Source organism: Aulonocara stuartgranti, assembly GCF_965226115.1.
Source record: "Aulonocara stuartgranti genome assembly, chromosome: 1".
In the NCBI taxonomy this organism is placed as follows: Eukaryota; Metazoa; Chordata; class Actinopteri; order Cichliformes; family Cichlidae; genus Aulonocara; species Aulonocara stuartgranti.
In genome coordinates, this window is record NC_138939.1 from 4,683,544 (window position 1) to 4,689,689 (window position 6,146).

The 6,146-nt window shown below is 39.8% G+C and overlaps 1 long non-coding RNA gene across 1 annotated transcript; it reads left to right on the forward strand.

The window, feature by feature from the left end:
* The first annotated feature begins 133 nt into the window (after positions 1-133).
* LOC309711267 lies at positions 134-3,243 on the forward strand. Its single transcript, XR_014277922.1, has 4 exons — positions 134-901; positions 1,275-1,427; positions 1,798-1,885; positions 2,478-3,243. It is a non-coding gene; the product is annotated as an uncharacterized lncRNA (long non-coding RNA).
* The last annotated feature ends 2,903 nt before the right edge of the window (positions 3,244-6,146 follow it).

A 6,146-nucleotide genomic window follows, 5' to 3' on the forward strand; every position in this document is an offset into this window, starting at 1 on the left:
ATTCTAAAGTGAAAATCTCAGTTTTGTTCAGTATCATTATCATATGGTAACTCATAGTTTAAAAATAAAAAGTGTACTAATTTAATGTTTACAACAAAGAATGTCAGAAAAAAACAGCGGTACCCTGCATATACACTGAAAAAAAGGGACTGGCCATCTCTTGGATTTATGTAAGCATCTTGCATGTATTTAACACAATTACCTCATGTTTTAAAGATAAATGTAACTATATAGTGTAAAAACTACATGATATGCAGAAAGGGTGTATTAAATTGTTCATATCATGTTCAGGTGAAGTAAGTCAATAAGATAGCAACGTTAAATCTCGTGAAACCACGCGTGATTTCATCTCGCGGGCTTTGGATCGTGGTTCAAAAAAGGCATCCATCTCAGTCAAGTCGAACAGCCAACTCTACGTTTTTGGTATGTCTTGATTTTTTGAATTAATATTTACCATATTTCAGCCAAATGTAGTTAAACGTCTAGAGTGTCGCCATGTAACATGCTAAAAAAGAGCCATTAGCTTATTTGCTGTTTTATCTGTTGTCAAAGAATTGGCGCTTTTTCATTTGAATTTGTCTTTGGCACAAGAGCCGTAATATCACATTAAACCTAATTATGAGGCACTCATAACATAATTTGGTTTTCTGTGTGAATAGATTTGCCAACTGACTCTTCAGTTACATTGTGTATTTACTGCACCGTGGTGTTAGTGAGATTTTGGACATTGAACAGCTTTAGCTAATATCATTAGCGGCATTATGCTAGCTTACATCCCTACCCCTCCTGCCCTCACCTGCTGTCCTTTTCTTTTTGTTTTTTTTGCTGCACATTGAGAGACCACATCTATTCTGCATTTCACCAGGAGTCAGCTGATGGATTGTGGGTTCAAGGTATTATGGTAAGAAAGTATATTCTATTTTCGCTTAAGGTTTCTGTAACTTAATTATAATAGGTTTTGTATAATTATTAGGTGCATGCATACACAAATAGACCACCCTATTAAAACAACTGAGAAATCCAAAATCTGCCATAGGTTTAACTTATACCTGTATGTATTGTCAGAAAGGTGATTACTGGACTCACATTAATGCACACTTGAACTAAAATGAGGTTGTAACTTGTGGGTTCTTGGGTTGCAAATCAGAAACAAACATCTTTGGATTTTTTTAATCCCATAAGATCTGGAAACACAGTTTTTATTCAACAAAACATTACTGATTAACCAAGCACAGTGCCTGCTGTTATTTCAAAATTTCAAAATGTTATTTCAGATAAAATGCAGCATTCCAGTGCATCCCAACCATGCCTTTACAGTCAAGGTTTCTGACGGAGCTGAGTTTCTCTCTGACAGTCTGCTGAAAGTGTTTGCAAAGTGATCGGGGGAACAGTGCACAAAGCTAAAGGATGTAGCTGCCATGATGACAGTACGAACTTTAAAATTCTTTAACTACAAAGTGTATATGTATTGCATTAGGTCAGTAAAAGATTTTTATGCTGCATCCATTGAAACAGTCAACTATTACCTGTGAGTACTGATTCCACTGAAAGGATGCCATTCTTTTTTGTCATGCATTTACTGGCCCACTGAGAAAAAATTATCTTTTTTAAAAAATATATGTTCTGGAAACTATATATCCATAAAGTTGATGTCAAACAGGAATTTTTGATATTGCTTTGTAGATGCTGGTGTTGCATGTTGACTGGTTTAAAAAGTCAAGTTTTTGTCTGGGATCATTTTCTTCTGTGCTACTGAAAAGTTCACAAATATCTGTTTTCTTTGTTATAATACTTTAGGATGACATTAATGCTCAAAGGGAGTCTCATCAAAGTGCTCCGCATCTGTGTGAAAGACAATTGCAACATCTTGGTGCAGGAGTTCATGGTGAGTGTTTTATGAGTAGATTGTGGCTTTGCAACATTTAAAAATGCATTTAGTTATCCACTTGATCCTCATTGGACTGGTTAGGACCAGTAGTCCTCTTTAATAATTTGAAGTTCACATGAGGCCTAGTAGTGAACTCGGCCGCCGGCCCTTGAGGCCCCACCCCTACCCCTGTATTAGGGGTCACATCAGTGTGAAAAAACTTTAAATTTGTCATTCTAGTGAACAAAGAAAAATCCCCCCAATATTTACATTAGCTTTTGTTTGAAAAAAAAAAAAAAAAAGACCAACTGACCAACAGCTAACCAAATTGTGGGGCTGAAAGTCTAAATTCTAACATCTTCTGAGTGACATAACCTGGATTTCTGATGGGCCGGTGTCTTTCTAACAAAAACTAATGTAAAGCATTTGAAATTATTATGTTTTTCACTCTCTCTTAGAAACTCTGTTAGACCATGAATGGCAGCATGGCAGGCAACTCTTTGGCTATAGCTATTTACTATGGTTTAAATTACTCTAACATTAGAACTGGTAGATTCAAAAGAGATGAGTTTAAAAGGGAATCTTAAAAAAATGTTTTGTGTTTAACCAGGACTTGACTGAGGCCACTGCACAGATTGAGAAAACCACAATGAACATCTGTCTCCAGAGATGCGCCAGGCAATGACTTTTCTGATGTTGGCATCATCATCGAGGGTATAGTAGTTCTTCAAGATCTGGATAACGTGACCTTTGCAGTAGCCATGCTGTTTGGACCTTTTTTATTCCTTCAATATGAGTTACCCATCACAGCTCTGCTACACTTTTGAGGTGATTCAATGGGTGGTAATGGAGTTGGATGCAACTCAGCTCTCAAGAAAAGCTCACAACTAAGACAAAACTGCTCCTGCAAGGAAAGCTCACTGTTATGCATGCAAGGTGATCAGCTCTAGGTGAGAGGACATTTAAATCTCACACTTGTTCTGCTGCATTTTTGAAGCTCAATTCCAGGAGCAGATCGCAGGGTTCATTTTTATATACTCTGCAACTGCCATGAGGACAAGCTGTTTTTGTTGTTGTTGTTTGTTTTTCCTTTTGCTCTGTACAAGTTCTCTGTTTGTCTGTTTGGCAGCATTTTTCAATTTCTGTTTGTATTTTTTCTTTCTTTTACTAGTGAAGAGATGTAGCGTGAACAGTTATACAGTCTAAATATCCCATATGGGTCGTGTGAAATGGTATTTTCAGTTTCATTCAGTTGAAGTAAAGAACGTTGAATATTTCTAAGTATGCTGTTTTGAACCAAGATGTCACAGTATGATCAGTGCTGTAATTTTTGACAGTCACTGTATCAATGTTATTTTTGCGTCTCTTGAATAAAGTTTTTGACCTGCGAGTGCTAATTTCTTTAGTTATTGGGGTAAAATGGGTAATGTTAATAGGAAGGTGTTTGCCAATTCAGTAACCTAATTTAATGTTAATGGAAACTAACATTTCCTCAAATTGTTTAGTTATAATTGTTGTTTAACTGAATCTTGACGTCAGAGGCCTTAAATAGAATGTTTTGTATTGTCCTGTAACATTTTTCAAAAGAAACAGTCTAATTTCTTTGCTGTGATTGATTCCAGAGAACACGGAAGAACTGACATTATTTAACTGTTGATTTATATAGATTCAGTGGAGGAGTAATGTCAGTTTAATTCTTTACCTACTGTCAATGCAGTGAAATTAGACATTTTGTTTTTAAAGGTTACTGGTGGATGCCAGCAACCATCTTGGAAGAGAACAATACAATCTGTTATAAGGCCTCCATTTGAAAATTGTGTATTTGATACTAGAATATAATAGCAAAATGTAATTTGAAGATAACATGTAGTATTTAAGTGACCAAGTAGTATTGGGTAAAAGTTATTGAATGGTGTTGGGATAAAGTGAAAAAATTGTGAAGGATTAAAATATTCCAAGAGCTCAAATTACTTCATCAAAACATGTTTAAGTCACATTTTATCAACACAAATTGCACAGGTTTATTGAACATGAATAAATTGTGTTAATTTAACTCAATTGTTTAAGTTGCTGCCAAAGCAAAACATCTGTGTGCAACAAATGTCCACCATTGAATTAAGTAAATCCAACAACATATTTTTTTCAGTGTAGGTAGAGAACCCTTTAAAAAGTGTATTTTGGGTAAACAGTGGTCATATCACCACGTGGAACCGGTGGCTGCTCAGAGACACTTACAACATGAAAGGTTTCTTATTTACCCACACTTTGATAGCGTACGGTTACTGTACGTTAGTGAAAGACTATCTCTCCACACCATCACATATTCCATATGTACGGGGTACGACTCCCCTTGGTCGTGGCACAAGGATATTTACTTAAGACACTCCGGCACGCCCGGCTACACCCCACAGCTCATGTATAAAACAGCTGTGCAGACTTGACACCGGTGATAGTTTGATCAGAGGGCGTGTTCGAGCAGCCTGACAGTGGAGAGATAGTTTCTCACTAAAAGAACCAAAGCTACACAGTAATCGTATGTTCTCTAGCATATCAAGACTATCTCTCCACACCGTTACATATGTACGGGGTAACTCTGTAAGACACCCCGCGATGAGACAGTACAACCGAACCGCCGAGAGTGAAGGGTGCAATAAACTATTGACAAAGTACCCATAAGCAGACCACCCCGGTCAGGGATTCGCCAGACGCGAAGGCCAAGCAGGGGGATTGGAGGCAGCAGTCTGCAGATGCTAGACTGGCCCGAACTGGTTGTGCAGGATGCAGGACCTCAAGTGATCAGCCGCTCAAGGTCAGCCCGGGAACCACGAGGCTGACCACCAGGGAGCGCAGCACACCGGGCTGCCAAGTACGATCCTGCAACATGCAGGCAATGCCAGACAAAGAGTCGGCGCTACAGGCTGAAGAACTCTTACTCACCACAGCGAGTGTAAGCCGCAAAGCGGGCAGCAGGCCAGGGGGGCACAGCCTATAGTAGCAGGTCAAGCTAGGGATGAGACCTGTCCATCCACAGAGCCGAAGCCGCCCAGTGTTGTTGACAGACAAGGAGGGGACCTGCTGAAGTGGAGGGCTGAGCAAGGCAATGACCCAAAGGTCCACCCCCAGCACTGTCACTACGTGCTGTCCGCAGACAGATGAGCCTCAAGAGTGAACTCGAACAAGATACTCAAGCTCAGTCACAAAGTCCCAGCTCCCTGAGTGGGCCTGTGCTGGACGGTAAGGCCGTGACACAAAGGCAATGCACCAAACAGGGAGCCAGCGTTGCAGGCTGGAGAGCTCTCACTCACTAGCTGAAGTGTCAGACACAGCGCGGTCTGACAAGCGTGTAAACCCGCAGAATCGGTTAGCATGCCAGAAAACAGGGGCGGTCGGCTAGGACAAGCCCTTGTGCACGCTCTCCAAAGGATCTCAAGCTGGAGCCTGGGGTGCCCAGGGTCCAAACCTTGAATCCCAGGAGCGCAGTGAGGAGGAAGGTAACTCACCGAGCCACTGAGTGGGGACCCTACTGGCTTCGCAACCCTGCAAGAAGCGATCAAATGCTTTCAGGAAACCAAGCACGGTCTCCCCCAGTTCCAAGCGTCAGCTTCTCTAGCCAGCACAGCATGCTCTGGGTATGTGGTACTTTGTTAATAGTCTTTTATTTATTGTCTTAATTTTCCTGTTTTTATTGTAAAGCACTTTGGTGTACCGCTGATCTTTTAAACATGCTATACAAATACAGTTGTAATGTATTGTAAAGTTGTATGCCCCTTTGGACACGTCTAACCCCAACAACACTGCAATGTAAGGAAAGCATTTGCAATCATGTAAAATGTAAAATAATAATTCACATGTATTTATTAACTGTTGGTATATGAATGAGAGGTTCTCTACATTTGCATTTTTCAACTGAAAAAGTATCATAAAAGGGACAAGTAGGAAACCCCATTTCACCAAGCATCTAATTTGCTAAAATTGAGACACTGAGCAGTTTCTGGTATATTTTACTACATGTACCTTAATCATCTGCAATAACATTTCTGTTACAGAATGCACTTTTTAATTTCACAGTGTGAGAGACTGAAACATGTATTATGTGCACTCCCTTTCTTTTAGATGCTATATAACCAATAACAATGGGGACTACAGTGGGACTGTTCAGCTTGGTGTTCCTCTTTAATATGATCATGTTTGGGGTGACAATCAGACGTGTTTGGATTCTACACAAAAGTACAGAGGTACTGAGCAGTTTTGTGTTGCTATTGTCAACATGTCCTATGAA